General features: G+C 43.0%; 1 pseudogene; it reads left to right on the forward strand.

Annotated features, from left to right (window-relative positions):
• Positions 1-9,602: 9,602 nt before the first annotated feature.
• LOC143645864 (putative cytosolic iron-sulfur protein assembly protein CIAO1 pseudogene) lies at positions 9,603-10,442 on the forward strand (annotated as a pseudogene).
• Positions 10,443-19,256: the final 8,814 nt, after the last annotated feature.

Consider the following 19,256-nt stretch of genomic DNA (forward strand, 5'->3'; position numbering starts at 1 on the left):
ATACAGTGGAATACTATAGAGCCATGCTGCATACAAGAGCACTGATTAATCCCAAGAACTGAAGTTGAGCAAAAGGACCAAATGCAAAACAATATTTGCTGAATAATTCCATTTATTTAAGATTGGAAAACAGGCAACACTAATCTATGGTGCTTTGAAGAGGTCCAAGATAGGGAGTGAAAGTAGGCGTGAGAGAAACTTCTGGGGTGTAGGTTGGCACCCCTTTTAGTGGATTAGGGTAAAGTGCCCCTTCCTTCAGGAGGATGCCAGTCCTGTCTGGCACCCAGCCTGGCAACAAACCAGAAGATGGAGGGGCTTCAGTTGTCACCTGTCCCCTCCTCTCAGAGCTTCTTGTGCAGGGAACAAACAGCTCAGCCATGGGAAGCAGGAGAAGGGAGAATGCCCCAAAGAGGAAGATGAGCAGGCGGGGTGTAATTACAAAGGTTTTCCATGCCAATATGTGTAGGACTACAACCTGATTTTTAATGGATGTCCTAGGGTGCCATTTTATGTGCGTATTGTAATCCCTTTTGTTGAACATTTTGATTTTTCAATTTTTCATTTTCATAAAATTGTTGGTACAGATCTTTTTGTGCTTGCATTCATCATCATACCTTTAGTTAATTCAGAAGGAGGCAGTTTTTCTTAACCATCTTTTTTGTGCCAGGCTGATGTTTGGACATGTGTGATTCACTTGATCCCCTCCTTGTCCCAGGGGGGTCGGTATCACCACCCCCACCATATGAAATGGACTATAGAGCCTTTAGGAGATTAAGTAGCAGAGCCAAGGTCTCTGCTTAGGACCTTGTGATGGAGCCAGGATCCAGAACCTTGTGTTTAGGGTTCTCTAGAGAAATAGAACCAACAGGAGAGATATGTAAATGTGAGATTTATAACGGCACCTCATGCAACCGTAGAAATGGAAGAGTCCAAAATCTGCAGGGCAGGCTGTGACACTGGCAGCTCCGATGAAGGGTCTGGATGAACTCCACAGGAGAGGCTCACTGACTACAGAAGTAGTGAAGAAATCTCTCTTCTCCCTTAAAGTCTTCAACTGATTAATTATCTCATTGTGGAAGATGTGCTTTAGTTGATGGCCGATGTAATCAGCCATAGATGCAATCAATGACTGATAATTTAATCCACCAGCCTTCTGGTTTATCCACCAGCCACCAATTATCCTGGCAGCCACAGGTCAGTGCTTGCCTTACCAGATCAACTGGGCATCACCATTTGTCCAAGTCGACACCAGAATCTAACCATCAAAACCAGGACTCATAAACTCCATAGGTGCAGCCTACTCTGTGGAGTCAGACTGCCATAGTGTTTTCTGTTTCAGACATTTCTCTTAAACCTGTCACCTGGCACATGGGACACATGACAGGGCTTACCAAAAACTGCAATGCAACTGATGTATAACAAATTCCCTTTCGTGGAGAGTAAAGGTCCTCGGTCCTTTATTTCCAAAGAAGCCAACATGCTCAGTAGGGGATATACTATGATTGATTAGGTGGATAAACATTCCTACTTCTAGACTCAAGGTTGATATTTAAACAGAAAATCCTTCCTGACTTGCAGAAGCCAACAGCTCCTGTTCTCATCTCCCACCTCAATGGCCCAGTGCATACAGCCCCTGTGAAAATCTCAGCCAGATCTCCAGCTGGTGCCATTGGCCTGCCTGCGATGGAAGAACCAAGAAAATACAAACCTGAGCCCTCCCAAAGAACCCCAGACAGGCTTGTTTGGGGAGAAGGACAATGTTGCAGCTTAGCCCATGAGCCCCAAAGCTGATTTCCATCACCTGGTGGGAAACATGGGGTCCCCTGAGGGGCGCCTGACTGTGGGGTACTCAAGAGAAAATGCCCCTTGAGAAATGTGGAAAGGTGGGTGCATACAGGGTGTGTGTCTGTTGTGTACCCATACATGCAGATGTGTCCAAATATCCATGGCTGTATTCTCTGCATGTACTCATGAGACTGTATGTGCCATCGTCTTTACAAAATGTCAAAGCACCAAGCCTGCCCGGGGCACAATTGGACAGTTGGTCTGGAGCCCCTTTCCTCTTGCAGATGGATTCTTGAGCCCAGCTTATCTTGCTCCCTGGACGTATTGAACCTCCCTCAATATGCCCTTTTCTAGAATTTGATGTCCTCAGAGATGCAAATTGAAGGGACTTTATGTAACCCAACAGGCAGTTTGGTCAACAACCAGCCTCTTGCAGTAGGTGGACAGAAGCCATCAGCCCCTTTGCTGGGCATTTTTTCTCCAATGGGTCCAGTGCTCACAACAATCCATGCAGGGAGGGATTCTCACCCCCATTGCACAAGTATGCAAACTGGGGATCAAAGAAGTTGACTGATTTGCTCGAGGTCACTTGGGCTAAGAGGCCAAGATGAGTGGTGTGTCTGCCCACACTGTATACTGGTTTCTCCGTGTCTGTATATCCTTCCTTCTAATTTCCTTCCCAGTTCTTGGTGCCCCACCCCAGGGCTCTCCAGCATCATAGAGAAAGTCTTTCTCTGTTTCTCATTCTCTCAGCCCTTGACCTGGTAAATGGCTTCATCCTCTCCACCTCTCACCCCTGGTCCCCCAATCACAAACCTTCCTCCTTGTGGTGGTTTGAAGCTGTTTTGTGCCCCGGAAAAGGCCATGTTCTTTTGATCCATTCCTGTGGGTATAAACCTATTGTAGGTGGGGCCTTTTGATTGGATTATTTCAATGGACTCACCTTCCAATTCAAGGTGAGTCTGAATCCTCTCACTGGAATCCTTTATAAGAATCACTCATAGAGAAAAGCCCCAGAGAAGCTAGGAGAGCACCCACAGAAGCTCAGAGAGGAGACCCACAAAGCCAGAAGATGAAACCAACAAAACCCAGAATGAAGGACCTGCGGATGCCGGCCATGTGCCTTCCCATGTGACAGAGGTGTCCTGGATGCTGGCAGCCTGTCTTCAGAGTCCAGGTATCATCTTGTCGACACCTGGCGTTGGACATTTTCACAGCCTACAAACTGTAATTTGTTAATTAATAAATCTCTACTGTAAAAGCCAACCCATTTCTGGTATATTGCATTCTGGAAGCTTTAGCAAACCAAAACACTCATCAAATCACAAAGGCCCATCATTGGCACCTTGGGAAGATTCTCAGAACTCATTTCCTCATCCCATCTCCTGGTCCACTGCCTTGGCCCACAACCACCGCAACCTCCTCCCTGGCCCCCTGCCTCCTGTCTTTCCACTCCACTTCTCACCTCCACCATGCCCAGTGACTCCCTGAGGCTGGCTCACCCAAGTCCCACAGACCTGGGGTTGGTTACTCCACAAGCCCACATGCCAGTTCTTCCCCAGCTCCTTGGGGTGAGCTGGACCCCCTGGGTCGAGCAGGCACAGCTCCCATCACAGCATCCCCTTCCCCCAAGCTCTGCGCTTGGCTCCACCGAGGCAAACATGGCCCCATGACCTCACCATCCAGCAGGGAAAAGGGGCTTTTAAACAACGAATAGTTTCCGATGAAAATCTTCAAAAGGCAGGCCATGGAGTAGCAGTGTCAGAGGCCTTTATACCTGGGAAGCTGCCCAGTGTCCAGTCACTGATATAAAGTTTTAGGGGGACTTACCGAAGCCATCTGGGAACCAGCACAGGGGGTCTCCTGCTCGCCTGCTCCTGAGTCAGCTTTATACCACCGTGGAGAATTTCACTTTCAATTTCCTTCTGACACTTCTCAGAAAGAAACAATTTAAAAGCAAAATTTTTACTCTAAATCCAAAGGCTGTTGATTACCTTCATCCATACATAGAATCACTGGTGCCTGCATGTTCCCCAGCAGCAGTGAGAGTGGAAAGAGAGGCCCCACCTTCCTTCCCCTGCTTGGGAAAATCAAGGTCTCCTCCAACAAGAACCCTGGCAGCTTTTTCCATCTTGGGAGAGCCAGTGTGTAGAGGCAGAGAGATGCCGATCCCCACCCCCATTCCCACCCACAGAGGATTTTTCACCTAGCAATATTGGAAATATTGGGCCAGATGAGAGCTGCACCCCACAGGAAAAGACTGCAGGTGCCTTAGCCTGGCTGAGGTTCAGGCCCTGTTAGGATACACTTGGCTGCAAGATGCAGAACGAAATGAAAAGTGGCTTCACCAGCCTGGTGGTTTGTTGTCTTGGTAACTTGGAGACAGGAGGTAGGTGAGCTGGGTTTGACCCAGCAGCTCACCCCAGCCACCCAGGACCCAGGCCTTTTGTCTCTCCATGTTGCTGACCCTGTGTCCTCAGTGGCTCCCTGCATGGCAGGATGTGGCTGCAGCAGCCTTAAGCATCCCCTTCAGGGTAATAGGTCTGGACCACTGCAGTGCATCTCTTGGATCTGTGGGAAGGGCTCTTTCTTCAGGGCTCCATTATCTTGGGAGAGTGGGGACGTGGGGGGAGACCTGCTGCTGGTTAGGCATCCCATCATGGCTACTGATCATACCAGCTCACCTCCTAGTCCTTGTAACAAACTAGGTTCATTGGAGAGCTACAAAGAGACTAGACCCAGTTCTCAAATAATCAGGCTGAAACTCTATAGAATCTGGCAGTGAAAATGGGAAGACTGACCCCCTGGGGATTGGACAGGAAGGTGGCAGGCCTGGGGAGGTTGGCAGAGTCCCCAGAAAGAGAGCTCATGCTCAGGGGACTCTGGAAGGGCACCCCCCCCCAACACACACACACCACGCCCAGTCCCTTTGTCCGTTCATCCACATGCAACTCCAGTCACAGTGGTTCAGCATCCATTAACTCCTCCAGCTTTGTCCTCATGCCTGGCACCCACCCATCTTGTTTCTAAGTAACGTGGATTTTCCTGTTTCTTACAGAGCTTCCCTTTTCTCATTTTTAAAGGGTATAACAATTGCTGACAGTCACCTTCTAGCGCAAATTTGACTGCAAATTCCAGAAAATATTTGGCAGGAGGAGAAGCAGTACAGTTCAGATGAGACTCTGCTTCACCACAGAGAAATTCAATGAGTGGAGCGTATTACACTGCTTTAGTGTGAAATACTCAATGTCCCAATCAGCATATTTTTTGCTCCAACATACAAAACTAAACTAAAAGTTGCTTACATGCTCAGATTTTGCTTTCTACATAGCATCGATCAATAAAAGAGACCAGGCCCCTTGGAGAAAGGATAAGATGAGCCTGGAATATATTGCTATTGCAGAAAAGTAAGGAAGAATTGAAAGAATGAAGTGGATGTATCCAAAGAATACAGAATGGGGACCTCACTGGCAAATGTGGGACAGTTTGTGCATCAAAATGAATAATAATACCAAATTATCATGCGTTGTGTAAAAATACTCACAAGTCCATACTAGTAAAAATTAATGAACAAACAAATAAATGTGAGAGAAGGCAAAGTTCTTCTAGTAGAATGCAAAATAATTATAGAGAAATGATGGATTTAGAAAATCACCATTTGCAACCATAATAATCATTGATTTGTCCTGTAATCAATGGATGCTAAACCTAGTGCAAAAAATTAATAAAAAGCAGGGTATTTACATAGTCACACAGTATCACCCTATAAATGGCTCACTAATGATAACTTTATAGTGGAGAAACTGATGGACTCCATTTTATTCAAATAATCAAAGTTAATATCACCAATAAGAAAAAGCAATATCACATGCCCCCAATATATGTGCTGAGAAGGACATGGTATCACTTCTGTGACAGTATAGCCAAAAATGCTGAACTTGAGTCTTATCATAAGTAAACATCTGATAAATCCAAATCAAGAGATATACTATAAAGCAACTGGCTTGTAGTCTTCCAAAGTATCAAGATCAGGAAAGATAAAGAAAGGCTGAGGTGTTGTTTCAGATTAAATGACACTGAAGAGACCAAACATTCAAGTGGAAAACATGATCCACGACTTAATGCAGGACTGGAACAAGTAGCTATAAGATATGATTGGGCACTGGCAGTGGTGGCTCAGTGACAGAACTCTCCTCTGCCATACTGGAGACCCAGGTTCAATTCCCGGAGCCTGCCAATGCCAAAAAAAAAAGAAAAGATATGATTGGGACAAGTGATAAATTTTGAATATGGACTCCAGATTAAAATAAAAGTAGCACATCAAACAAACCCTTAGAAAGACTGATAAAGGAAAAAAGAGAAAACACAAATCAATAAAATAAGAAATGGGGGGAGGGACATTAATGCTGACCACACAGAAATAAAAAGGATCATAAAAGGATATGATGGGATTCTGGCCCAAGATGGCGGCTAACAATGTATGCATTTTAGTTCATCCTCCAGAAAAACTACTAAATAACCAGAAACAGTACAGAACAGCTCCTGGACCACGTCAGTGATCGGACACACAGCGTACCCCAGTCTGGACAAGCTGGACCGCCTGCGAGCCCCCCCAGAACTGTGAGTTCCCCAAGCCATGGCGGCTGGCACCCCTCCCCCACAGGCTGCATCCCAGAGGGGAAAGGAAAGGGAATTTACCAGCAGCAGGGGCTGAGCCCAACTAAATGCCAATTGTGGAAATAATTAACAAGTTCTGACTACTAGAAATAGGCCCCCAGCTCAGGTGAACCTGGTCAAAGCGGAGGTCGCTCATTTCTGCCCCGGAGCTGAGGGGGGCAGGGCTGATGGAAAAAGAAAAAGAAAAGGAAACAGAGGTTTTGTGGCTATGTTTCTACAAAGGCTTGACTGCCTCTGGATTCAGTGGCAGGACTTCTCAGGCTGCAACTGCCTCAGACATAGGCAGAAACAAGGTTGTTTGAGAGTTGGTCTGGAGCCTTTGCCTTCCCCAGGGGAGGGGTGATGCCCAACTCAGGTGGAATCCCTCCCTCAAGGAATTCAGACCTCAGGGCTTGGTAATTTGAAGCCATTAAAACCAGCCTACAACCTCTCCTCCATCTCCACCACATTCCCAGCAGGGAGAGTCTGCCAAAGTTAAAGGTACCACATCATCTTATGCTGGTGGGACCTGCAGGCAGACAAGCGCCACATACTGGGCAGGATAAGAAAAACAGAGCTCAGAGACTTCACAGGAAAGTCTTTCAACCTGCTGGGTCTCACCCTCAGGGAAAACTGATGCAGGTGACTCCTTTCCCCTGATAGGAGGCCAGTTTAGTCCACGAAAACCCAGCTGGAGTCTATAATACCTATGTAGACCCTCCTAAGGGTGGGGAGGGAAAAGGCACCATACAAGCAGGGCAAGGAAAAAGAAAACAAGAACTTAAAAATTATCCTCTGTTAAACAAAACCTAAGCTAGAGGTCCAGATAAAGCTGAACTGAATGTCAAAGAACAGATAGACAACAAATTCATTCAGCAAGAAAACCCTAGGTAAAAGAAGTGAAAGCAATCTCCAGAATAAACTAATTAAGGTAATTAAATGCCTAGATGCCAGCAAAAAATAACAAATCACACTAGCAAAATTGAAGATATGGCCCAGTCAAAGGAACAAACCAACAATTCAAATGAGCTACAGGAGCTGAAAATATTTAATTCAGAATATATGAACAGACATGGAAAACCTCTTCAAAAACCAAATCAATGAATTGAGGGAGTATATAAAGAAGGCAAGGAATGAACAGAAAGAAGAAATCAAAAGTTTGAAAAAAAAATCACAGAACTTACGGGAATGAAAGGCATGGTAGAGGAGATGAAAAAATCAATGGAAACCTAAAATGGTAGATTTTGAGAGACAGAACATAGGATTAGTAAACTGGAGAATGGAACATCTGAAATCCAACAAGAAACAGAAACTATAGGGGAAAAAATGGAAAAATATGATCAGGGACTCGGAATTGAAGGACAATATGAAGTGCACAATATATGGGTTGTGGGTCTCCCAGAAGGAGAAGAGAAGGGAAAAGGAGGAGAAAAACTAATGGAAGAAATTATCACTGAAAATTTCCCAACTCTTATGAAAGGCCTAAAATTACAGATCCAAGAAGTACAGCATACCCCAAAGAGAATAGATCCAAATAAAAGCACTCCAAGACATTTACTAATCAATATGCCAGAGGTCAAAGAGAAAGAGAGGATCTTGAAAGCAGCAAGAGAAAAGCAATCCATCACATACAAGGGAAACCCAATAAGACTATGTGTAGATTTCTCAGCAGAAACCGTGGAATCAAGAAGACAGTGGGATGATATATTTAAAGTACTAAAAGAGAAAAACTGCCAATCAAGAATTCTATACCCAGAAAAATTGTCCTTCAAAATGAGGGAGAAATTAAAACATTTCAGACAAAAAAATCACTGAGAGAATTTGTGACCGAGAGACCAGCTCTGCAAGAAATACTAAAGGGAGCACTAGAGACAGATATGAAAACACAGAAGAAAGAGGTGTGGGGAAGAGTGTAGAAAGAAGGAAAATTAAATATGACATATAAAATCCAAAAGGCAAAATGGTAGAAGAAAGTACTACCCAAACAGTAATAACACTAAATGTTAATGGATTGAACTCCCCAATCAAAAGACATATACTGGCAGAATGGATTAAAAAACAGACAAAGAATGATGCTATGTACTAATAACAGGAAAAATTCAGCATGAAAACATAACAATCATAAATATTTATGCACCGAACCAGAATGCTCCAAAATACATGAGGCAAACACTGCAAACACTGAAAAGGAAAATAGACACGTCTACCATAACAGTTGAAGACTTCAATTCCCCACTCAATCGACAGAACATCTAGACAGAGGATCAGTAAAGAAACAGATAATTTGAATATTACAATAACTGAACTAGACTTAACAGACATTTATAGGACATTACACCCCACAACAGCAGGATACACCTTTTTCAAGTGCTCATGGATCATTCTCAAAGATAGACCATATGCTGGGTCACAAAGCAAGTCTCAACAAGTTTAAATAGATTGAAATCCTACAAAACACTTCCTCGGATCATAAACAAATGAAATTGGAAATCAATAATAGGCAGAGCACAAGAAGATTCACAAATATGTGAAGGGTCAATAACACATTCTTAAACAACCAGTGAGTCAAGGAAGAAATTACAAGAGAAATCAGTAAATATATCGAGGTAAATGAAAATGAAAACACAACATATCGAAACTTATGGGACACAGCAAAGGCAGTGCGAAGAGGGAAATTTATTGCCCTAAATGACTATATCAAAAAAGAAGAAAGGGCAAAGATACAGGAATTAACTGTCCACTTGGAAGAACTGGAGAAAGAACAGCAAACTAACCCCAAAGCAAACAAAAGGAAAGAAAGAACAAAGATCAGAGCAGAAATAAATGAAATTGAGGACATGAAAACAATTGAGAAAATCAATAACCAGAAGCTGGTTCTATGAGAAAATCAATAAGATTGATGGGCCCTTAGCAAGACTGACCAAAAAAAGAAGAGAGAGGATGCAAATAAATAAGATCAGAAATGGAAGAGGAAACATAACCACTGACCCCACAGAAATAAAGGAGGGAATAACAGGATACTATGAACAACTTTATGCCAATAAATACAACAATGTAGAAGAAATGGACAACTTCTAGAAAGGCAAGAAAAACCAACTTTGACTCGAGAAGAAATAGATGACCTCAACAAACCAATCACAGCACAACTGTGCTGGGTTTCCATGATGAACTTGCTAGTGCTGCTGAGCCATATCCCAGCCCAGGTGGACTCCCATTGCTGGTTCCTGGCCTGGAACCCAACAAGGATCCTACTTGCTTCACCTAGGGGTGACCATACACTCAACCACTGAGGTCATGAGGGTGGCAGGTGGATCTGCAAGTCTGTCTTCTTGAGGGTATCCAGAGAACTGTGTGAATGGAGGCTTAGTCTCCCTTTGAGAATCACATGGCTTCTTCTAGCTTTGACACTGTTGTTTTCATTTGGAAGTGAACCAGGATACACTTTGGAGGGTCATGGAAATGAGGTCAAAGCAGTGGCATGGGCCCCATCTGGCAAACACCTAGCAAACTACAACCAAGATAAGAATGTCTCTCAGGGAATTTGATGAAGAGAATGAGTATGAACATGCGAGTGTCCTCAACTCCCAGACTCAGAATGTCCAGAATGTGGTCTGGAACCCAAACCAGGAGTTTTAGGCTTTTACCAGCTGAAATGACACAGTGAAGCTGCACCAGGATCAAGAAGATGACAAGGTATGTTGTGCCACCCTAGGAAGTCACAATCCCACCTCGTGGAGCATTACCTTTGTCTCCAGTAGCCAGCATCTGACATCTTGTGCTGATAACTGTGCTATGCGTATTTGGTGCCAGTGCTTACAAGGCAACAAGCAAGTGGTGGCATGCAGTGGCTCTGACCCCAGCTGGAAATGTTTCTGCAGATTATTTGGCTTTTCCTTTAAGAGCAATTATGATACTGTTTGTTGTCAGTTGATATGGGCTGAGATTCAGACTTTCTTACAGAGGTTGTGGCTTTAATCCATTGAATGGCAGTCAAAGTTCCCCAAGGTGCTGCAGACTGAGCCTGGTAAACAGAAAGCTGCTATCTCAGATGCCATTGGACACTTAGGGAGGCTTCAGAGCACCAGTGGAGCTCACCAGGAGCCTTCTGCAAGTGTGCCGGGAGAACTCACTAGAAAGGAAGACAATTGTGCATCTCACATGCTTACCAAGTGCCAGAGGAGCAAACACACTCAGCATCTTGGAAGAGAAGTACCTTCCATTTGTCATGTTTCTTCAATGCACTTTATTGAAAAAGTAAAATTATCATAAACTGAAAAAAAACCAGCATGGTACTGGCATAAAGATAGATATATTGACCACTGGAATCGAATAGAGTGTTCAGATATAGACCCTCTCATCTATGGACAGTTGATCTTTGATAAGGCAGTCAAGCCAACTCACCTGGGACAGAACAGTCTCTTCAATAAATGGTGCCTAGAGAACTGGATATCCATATGCAAAAGAAGGAAAGAGGACTCATATCTCACACCTTATACAAAAGTTAACTCAAAATGGATCAGAAACCTAAATATTAGATCTAAGACCATAGAACTGTTAGAAGAAAATGTAGGGAAGTATCTTATAAATCTTATACTTGGAGGTGGTTTTATAGACCTGACACCCAAAGCAAGAGCAATGAAGAAAGAAAGAAAGAAATGGGAACTCCTCAAAATTAAACACTTTTGCGCATCAAAGAACTTCATCAAGAAAGTAAAAAGACAGCCTACACAATGGGAGACAATATTTGGAAATGACATATCAGATAAAGGTCTAGTATCCAGGATTTATAAAGAGATTGTTCAACTCAACAACAAAAAGACAGCCAATCCAATTACAAAATGGGAAAAAGACTTGAACAGACACTTCTCAGAAGAAGAAATACAAATGGCCAAAAGGCACATGAAAAGATGCTCAACTTCCTTGGCTATTAGAGAAATGCAAATCAAAACCACAATGAGATATCACCTCACAGCCCCCAGAATGGCCATTATCAATAAAACAGAAAATGACAAGTGCTGGAGAGGATGTGGAGAAAGAGGCACACTTACCCACTGTTGGTGGGAATGTCAAATGATAAAACCGCTGTGGAAGGCAGTTTGGCAGTTCCTCAAAAAACTAAATATAGAATTGCCATAAGACCCAGCAATACCATTGCTAGGTATCTACTCAGAGGACATAAGGGCAAAGACACAAACGGACATTTGCACAACAATGTTTATAGCAGCATTATTTACAATTGCGAAGAGATAGAAACAGCCAAAGTGTCCATCAACAGATGAGTGGCTCAACAAACTGTGGTATATACATACGATGGAATACTATGCAGCTGTAAGACAGAATAAAGTCATGAAGTTACGCAACATCATGGGTGGACCTTAAGGACATTATGCTGAGTGAGATTAGCCAAAAACAAAAGGACAAATACAGTATGGTCTCACTGATATGAACTGACGTTAGTGAAAAAACGTGGAATATTTCGTTGGTAACAGAGACCATCAGGAGATAGAAATAGGGTAAGATATTGGGTAATTGGAGCTGAAGGGAAACAGATTGTGCAACAGGACTGAATGTAAAAACTCAGAAATGGACAGCACAATACTACCTAACTGTAATACAATTATGTTAAAACACTGAATGAAGCTGAATGTGAGAATGATAGAGAGAAGAGGGCTGGGGCACAAATGAAATCAGAAAGAAAGATAAATGATAAAGATTGAGATGGTATAATCTAGGAATGCCTAGAGTGTACAATGATAGTGACTAAATGTTCAAATTTACCCCCAAGAGAACCTCTTTTGTTGCTCAGAAGTGGCCTCTCTCTCCAGCCAACACAACAAGCAAACTCACCACCCTCCCCTTGTCTACATGGGACATGACTTCCAAGAGTGTGGAACTTCCTAGCAACATGGGACAGAAATCCTAGAATGAGCTGAGACTCAGCATCAAGGGATTGAGAAAACATTCTCGACCAAAAAGGGAAGAGTGAAATGAGACTAAATGTCAATGGCTGAGTGATTCCAAACAGAGTCTAGAGGTTGTCCTGGAGGTTATTCTTATGCATTAAGTAGATATCACCTTGTTGTCCAAGATGTAATTGAGAGGCTGGAGGGAACTGCCTGAAAATGTAGAACTGTATTCCAGTAGCCATGTTTCTTGAAGATGATTGTATAATGATATAGCTTTCTGTGTGATTGTGAAAACCTTGTGTCTGATGCTCCTTTTATCTACCATGTCAACAGATGAGTAGAACATATGGAATAAAAATAAGTAATAGGGGGAACAAATGTTAAAATAAATTCAGTTTGAAATGCTAGTGATCAATGACAGGGAGGGGTAAGGGGTTTGGTATGTAAAATTTTTTTTTCTTTTTCTGATTTTGTTTTATTTTTTCTGTTGTCTTTTTATTTCTTTTTCTGATTGATGCAAATATTCTAAGAAATGATCATGATGATGAATATGCAATTATGTGATGATATTGTGAATTACTGATTATATATGTAGAATGGAATAAGCATATATTAAGCATGTTTGCGTTTCTTTCGTATAATTTCTATTTAATTAATAAAAAATTATTTAAAAAAAAAGGAAAGGCTGCTCCCACAAGATTGGATCAGGATTTGAACATGGCTTTTCTAAGGCACATAATCCTTTCAAATACCCATTAAAAAGTATTTGTAGTCCAAGATACTCCTGGAAGGATACTATGGAATTCATAGTGTGGCCTCCAGGGAGAGCCTGGGGGGCCAGAGTGGGGAGGCAGCAAGCTTATTTTTTGCTTATTTTTATAAGCAGGAGGCTTATATTATCATAAATATAAATAATATATTTATTTATTCATTGAATAAAAGTGTATAAAGAGAAAAAAGAGCGAGACTTTATTCCGGGTTGTATCAGCCCCTCTCTGCCCAGTTGAGACAGTCTGTTTCCAGCCCAGTGGCTGGAAGGACGGCAGGTGGACACACAGAAATCCCAGCCCCCTGCCCCGTCTTTACTGAGTCTCCTTTCACGGGGCTGTCCCGCCCGATTTTCTGAATAGATTGGGTTGGGTGAAACGCTACAAGCCCCAGAATGGAGACCAAAAAAAAAAACACACGTTCCTCTCAACTCCATTCAGTCTCTATATTGGCGCCAACCCAGGTCCTGTCAGCTGAAGCCACCCAGCCAACCCCTGCCGCTCAGGTCAAGGGAATGCCACTGATTGGATGAGCTGAGGTCACCTGATTCACGACCAGCCAGTCAACAGTTGCCCTGCATTCCCTTGGGGCCCCGCCCAAAGGGGCTCTGGCCAATGGCAGCAGGAGGAAATGAGCCAAGTCAACCCCACTGTCTTCTTCCAGAATTGAAGCTGCAGGTGGCTTTGAGCGTGGTTCCACTGAACTCCAAAGGAGAGGGGAGTGGAGATGCTGAGAGAGGCCGAGTCTCCTTGGGAGCAAGACAGCAGCTGTCTTTAGAGAGGCTGTGAAACCTGAGTAGTGTCCATTCCATCGGCATTCTCACACTAATGCTTTTTTTTTTTCTTTGCCCAGTGCCTGAGGAGAGTGGTTTCTGGTCCTTGTTTCACTTGCTCCAGCCCCCTCCACCTCTTCCTGTCCGGGTTGACCTGGATATTGCAGAATATAAATGGAAGTCAGAAGACATATCCTTATTTGGGGTTCTGGGTTGGCTGTCGCTTTGGTGACTCAAAAAAGCAACTCCCCCCCACAAAGTTGGCAATGGATTTGGGTTTTCAGTTGGTCTGGAATGTGTGTGGCTGAAGAGGGGTGGGGAGGGAGGGGTAGGAGGGGAGTCTCTTCTCGTACTTCTGGCCAAGTCAGCTCCCTCAGTTTCCACCATGGGGGCCATGCCACCGATGACATGTTGTATCTAGTTCCATCAACTTTGAAACTGGTGGAAGTGTTAGCATGTTCTGGCAAAGGCCAGTTCCATTTTTCAGGGTCCACCTCCGTTCCTGAAACTCTTCCCCTTTGTCTTTTGACCTTCCATCCTACCTTGACCCTTTCCCCATCTGCCCGTGTCTGTTCCCCTTCCCCTCTCCTATCCACCCTGAAACTTGGTGAGCATGTCCCTCACCTCAGCCACCACCGTAACCAGAGCTCTCATTTCTCTTATCTGGCCAATTGTCTTATTGGGCATGTTCTCTAGCCCTTCTTGAAGACAGGGAACTGTTTATTTGAACCTTGATCTAGGTTTTTAAATATGTGTATGCCTGGGCAGGGTCGAGGGAAGATAAACCTCTTAAGGTTAGGGAAAGGCTGGACCAACAGGCAGTGTCGGAAAGAAAGCCATACCTGACAGAGAATAAACACTCACCCAATGATACAGAAGAAAAGAATTTATTAACAATCTTGTAAAAACAGGTGAACAAAATGTGGTGGCTAGCACACCAAACAACAGGAGGCAGCAACATTTATACCCTAAGCCTAATATACAAATCCCTCCCATTTCCCCATTGGCTGGGTACTCCAGAGATTACAGCCTATTCAAGAGATATAACTCACAAACTTTTTCCATATAAGGAAATGGTGCTGATTCCCAAACTTATATCAGAGGTCCCTCTCCCCCCCCCATCTCGGACCCTGAACCGCTCTGGGCTGGTTTTGCAATCTTTGTTTACTAAGTTTCCATTTCCCTGACTCCATGCCATTTTGTGTGAAAACAAAACTTAATTTTATTCTTACAGCAGCAACAAACATGAGACACCATCTTGACTGAAGAGTGACTTTGCAAATGCCCCGTGTACTGGTTTGAAAGGAAGTATGCCCCCTAGAAAAGCCATGTTTTGATCATAATCCCATTTCATAAAGGTGGAGTAGTCCCTGTTCAATACTGTATGTTTAAAAACTGTAATCGGACCATCTCCCTGGATGATGTGATTTAGTCAAGAGTGGCTGTTAAACTGGATTAGGTGACGACATGTCTCCACCCATCTGGGTGGGTCTTGATTGGTTTATTGTAGTCCTATAAAAGAGGAAACATTTTGGAGAATGAGAGATTCAGAGAGGGCCAGAGAAAAACGACATAGCCACAAGAGCCCACAAGCCAGCGGCCTTTGGAGATGAAGGAAAATGTCTCCCGGGGAGCTTCATGAACCAGGAAGCCAGGGGAGAAAGCTAGCAGATGATGCTTGCTCGCCATGTACCCTTCCAGCTGAAAGAGAAACCGTGACTGTGTTTACAATGTGCCTTCTCGAATGAGAGAGAGACCCTGAATTTCATCGACCTTCTTGAACCAAGGTATCTTTCTCTGGATACCTTTGATTGGACATTTCTATAGACTTGTTTTAATTGGGACATTTTTTCAGCCTTAGAACTGTAAACTAGCAACTCATTAAATTCCCCCTTTTTAAAAGCCATTCTGTTTCTGGTATATTGCATCCCAGCATTTAAAGCTTTTATTTCAAAGAAACAACTTCCCTGTTACTGTGAAATGTCTGCAGCTCTGACACAAGAGGGGACATGGGTCCATGATGAGGCCTGAGGGTCCGGCTGTCAGACATGGCAGGGGAAGGCATCAGGGAGCTGGGCCATGAGCCCAGAGGCCTCCTTCCCTCAGCTGCTGGGCCCAGTTTGGACCACTGAGGCTGAGGAGCAACATGGCCTGGGCTTGGGTTTGTGCTTTTCCAAGCCCTCATCCAGCCATCCAGGGAATGATGGGCTCAGGGAAGGCAGCCCCTGGCCCAGTGCTCAGGGGCACGTCCTTAGCCACACTCTCCAGGATTGCTGTGAGTGGCTGGGGAAAGAAGGTCCCAGAAGGTGCTGTGTAGGTCTCCCTTGCTTCCCAGCAGTGTTGGCACCTTCTCCTTTTCCTTCCATCCCCTTTTTCCCATCCCTATATTCCTTCTTCCTTTAGTCTTCATGATAGCCACATTTCCCAGGTGCTTATGGCATCTTGGAACAATGCAAAAGACCTTTTTTTTTTTTTTTTTTTTTTCCTGAAGCTTGAGTTTACTTCAGACAGACTTCAGACAACTTTATTCTTAACCAGATCCTGGTTATATACCACAGGATGTCAATAGGCATGCATGCATTTCCTGAGGGAACAAAGTTCTTATCTTTCAGTGTTCTTCCTTCATACTTAACATAACCATTTGGGGTAAACATTCCCTTCCTCCCAGACTGCTCTACATAACTATCTCCACAGTTTACTGCTGCCATCCTGAGGCCAGCTGCTCCCAACAAAACCTGCAGGTCTTGTTTTAACCCTTGGCTCCTACACTCAGTTAATTTTTGAAGGGAAGTTGCAGGGAGATACATTTAGAAGATTTGATGAAATAAATACAATTTGAGCTGGATTTTTAGTAAGAAATGGAAAATTGAGTGTTCATAGTTTTTCTAGGTCAGAGAACATCTTAATTAATAGGGTATACCCACCCTTTTGTTCATTAGTTGATTTGAGTTGATTTGCTGTCAGTTGCCTCAAGATGAATTTGGAAGAAAAAAGTGGAGTGAAAAAGGTCACGTGCTCTTCTCTCCTCCTGCTTATAAGCTATAAAGTGTATGTATTTATTTTGTGGTGCAGCTTCAGAGACCTCATATTTGCTTGGGCAGTTTCCCACTTGTTTCCCCCTTTGGAAGCTCAGCAGGCTCCAAGCACTGTCATCTGAGCCATGTATGTGACTTGGTTCAACCTATCAGATCTACCTGAAGATTGGGTTTAAACAGGGTCAAAGGAGCTGATGGCCCATGCCACCTCTACCTCAGCCACCCAACCCCTGCAGAGTGTTTGATAAAACCAGTGCGACGAGCTACTGGGAGATGGCCTGCCAGGCAGACAAGGCAGGGGTGGCAAAGAATGAGAGAGAGCAAGACAGAGAGTGGGAGAAAGAGAGGGAGAGAGAGAGAAGGAACTCTCACTCAGACTTTGTGTGAGAAAATACTGGGTTAGAAAAATAGGAAGGGCATGGCTCTCTCAAAACAAGGAGTCTGTTTCAGGAACATATGGCCATAGGAAAGTTTTTTATCTTCGACACTGGTGGAACATATTCATTAAATTCCCTTAGTACATGTGATGAGTGAGACAAAAATTTGAATATGAAGGCAGAAGCTGGATGGACCAATTTTTCTTTTGAACTCCCTTGGCTCAAATTCTGTACTTTTTTTTTTTCTTATTAATTAACGGAAAAAAAGAAATTAACCCAACATTTAGAAATCATACCATTCTACACATGCAATCAGTAATTCTTAACATCATCACATAGATGCATGATCATCGTTTCTTAGTACATTTGCATCGGTTTAGAAGAACTACCAACACAACAGAAAAAGATATAGAATGTTAATATAGAGAAAAGAAATAAAAGTAATAATAATAGTAAAAAAAAAACCTATAGCTCAGATGCAGCTTCATTCAGTGTTTTAACATAATTACTTTATAATTAGGTATTATTGTGCTGTCCATTTTTGAGTTTTTGTATCTAGTCCTGTTGCACAGTCTGTATCCCTTCAGCTCCAATTACCCATTATCTTACCCTGTTTCTAACCCCTGCTGGACTCTGTTACCAATGACATATTCCAAGTTTATTCTCCAATGTCCGTTCACATCAGTGGGACCATACAGTATTTGTCCTTTAGTTTTTGGCTAGACTCACTCAGAATAATGTTCTCTAGGTCCATCCATGTTATTACATGCTTCATAAGTTTATCCTGTCTTAAAACTGCATAATATTCCATCGTATGTATATACCACAGTTTGTTTAGCCACTCGTCTGTTGATGGACATTTTGGCTGTTTCCATCTCTTTGCAATTGTAAATAACGCTGCTATAAACATTGGTGTGCAAATGTCTGTTTGTGTCTTTGCCCTTAAGTCCTTTGAGTAGATACCCAGCAATGGTATCGCTGGGTCGTATGGCAATTCTATATTCAGCTTTTTGAGGAACCACCAAACTGCCTTCCACAGTGGTTGCACCATTTGACATTCCCATCAACAGTGGATAAGTGTGCCTCTTTCTCCGCATCCTCTCCAGCACTTGTCATTTTCTGTTTTGTTGATAATGGCCATTCTGGTGGGTGTGAGATGATATCTCATTGTGGTTTTGATTTGCATTTCTCTAATGGCCAGGGACATTGAGCATCTCTTCATGTGCCTTTTGGCCATTTGTATTTCCTCTTCTGGTAGGTGTCTGTTCAAGTCTTTTTCCCATTTTGTAATTGGGTTGGCTGTCTTTTTGTTGTTGAGTTGAACAATCTCTTTATAAATTCTGGATACTAGACCTTTATCTGATATGTCATTTCCAAATATTGTCTCCCATTGTGTAGACTGTCTTTCTACTTTCTTGATGAAGTTCTTTGATGCACAAAAGTGTTTAATTTTGAGGAGCTCCCATTTATTTATTTCCTTCTTCAGTGCTCTTGCTTTAGGTTTAAGGTCCATAAAACCGCCTTCAATTCTAAGTTTCATAAGATATCTCCCAACATTTTCCTCTAACTGTTTTATGGTCTTAGACCTAATGTTTAGATCTTTGATCCATTTTTAGTTAACTTTTGTATAGGGTGTGAGAGATGGGTCTTCTTTCATTCTTTTGCATATGGATATCCAGTTCTCTAGGCACCATTTATTGAAGAGACTGTTCTGTCCCAGGTGAGTTGGCTTTACTGACTTATCAAAGATCAAATGTCCATAGATGAGAGGGTCTATATCTGAGCACTCCCTGCCCTTCCAGATAAATTTGCTTATTGGTTTTTCTATTTCTGAAAAATAAGTTGTTGGGATTTTGATTGGTATTGCATTGAATCTGTAAATCAATTTAGGTAGGATTGACATCTTAACTATATTTAGTCTTCCAATCCATGAACACGGTATGCCCTTCCATCTATT

Source organism: Tamandua tetradactyla, chromosome 9, assembly GCF_023851605.1.
Source record: "Tamandua tetradactyla isolate mTamTet1 chromosome 9, mTamTet1.pri, whole genome shotgun sequence".
In the NCBI taxonomy this organism is placed as follows: Eukaryota; Metazoa; Chordata; class Mammalia; order Pilosa; family Myrmecophagidae; genus Tamandua; species Tamandua tetradactyla.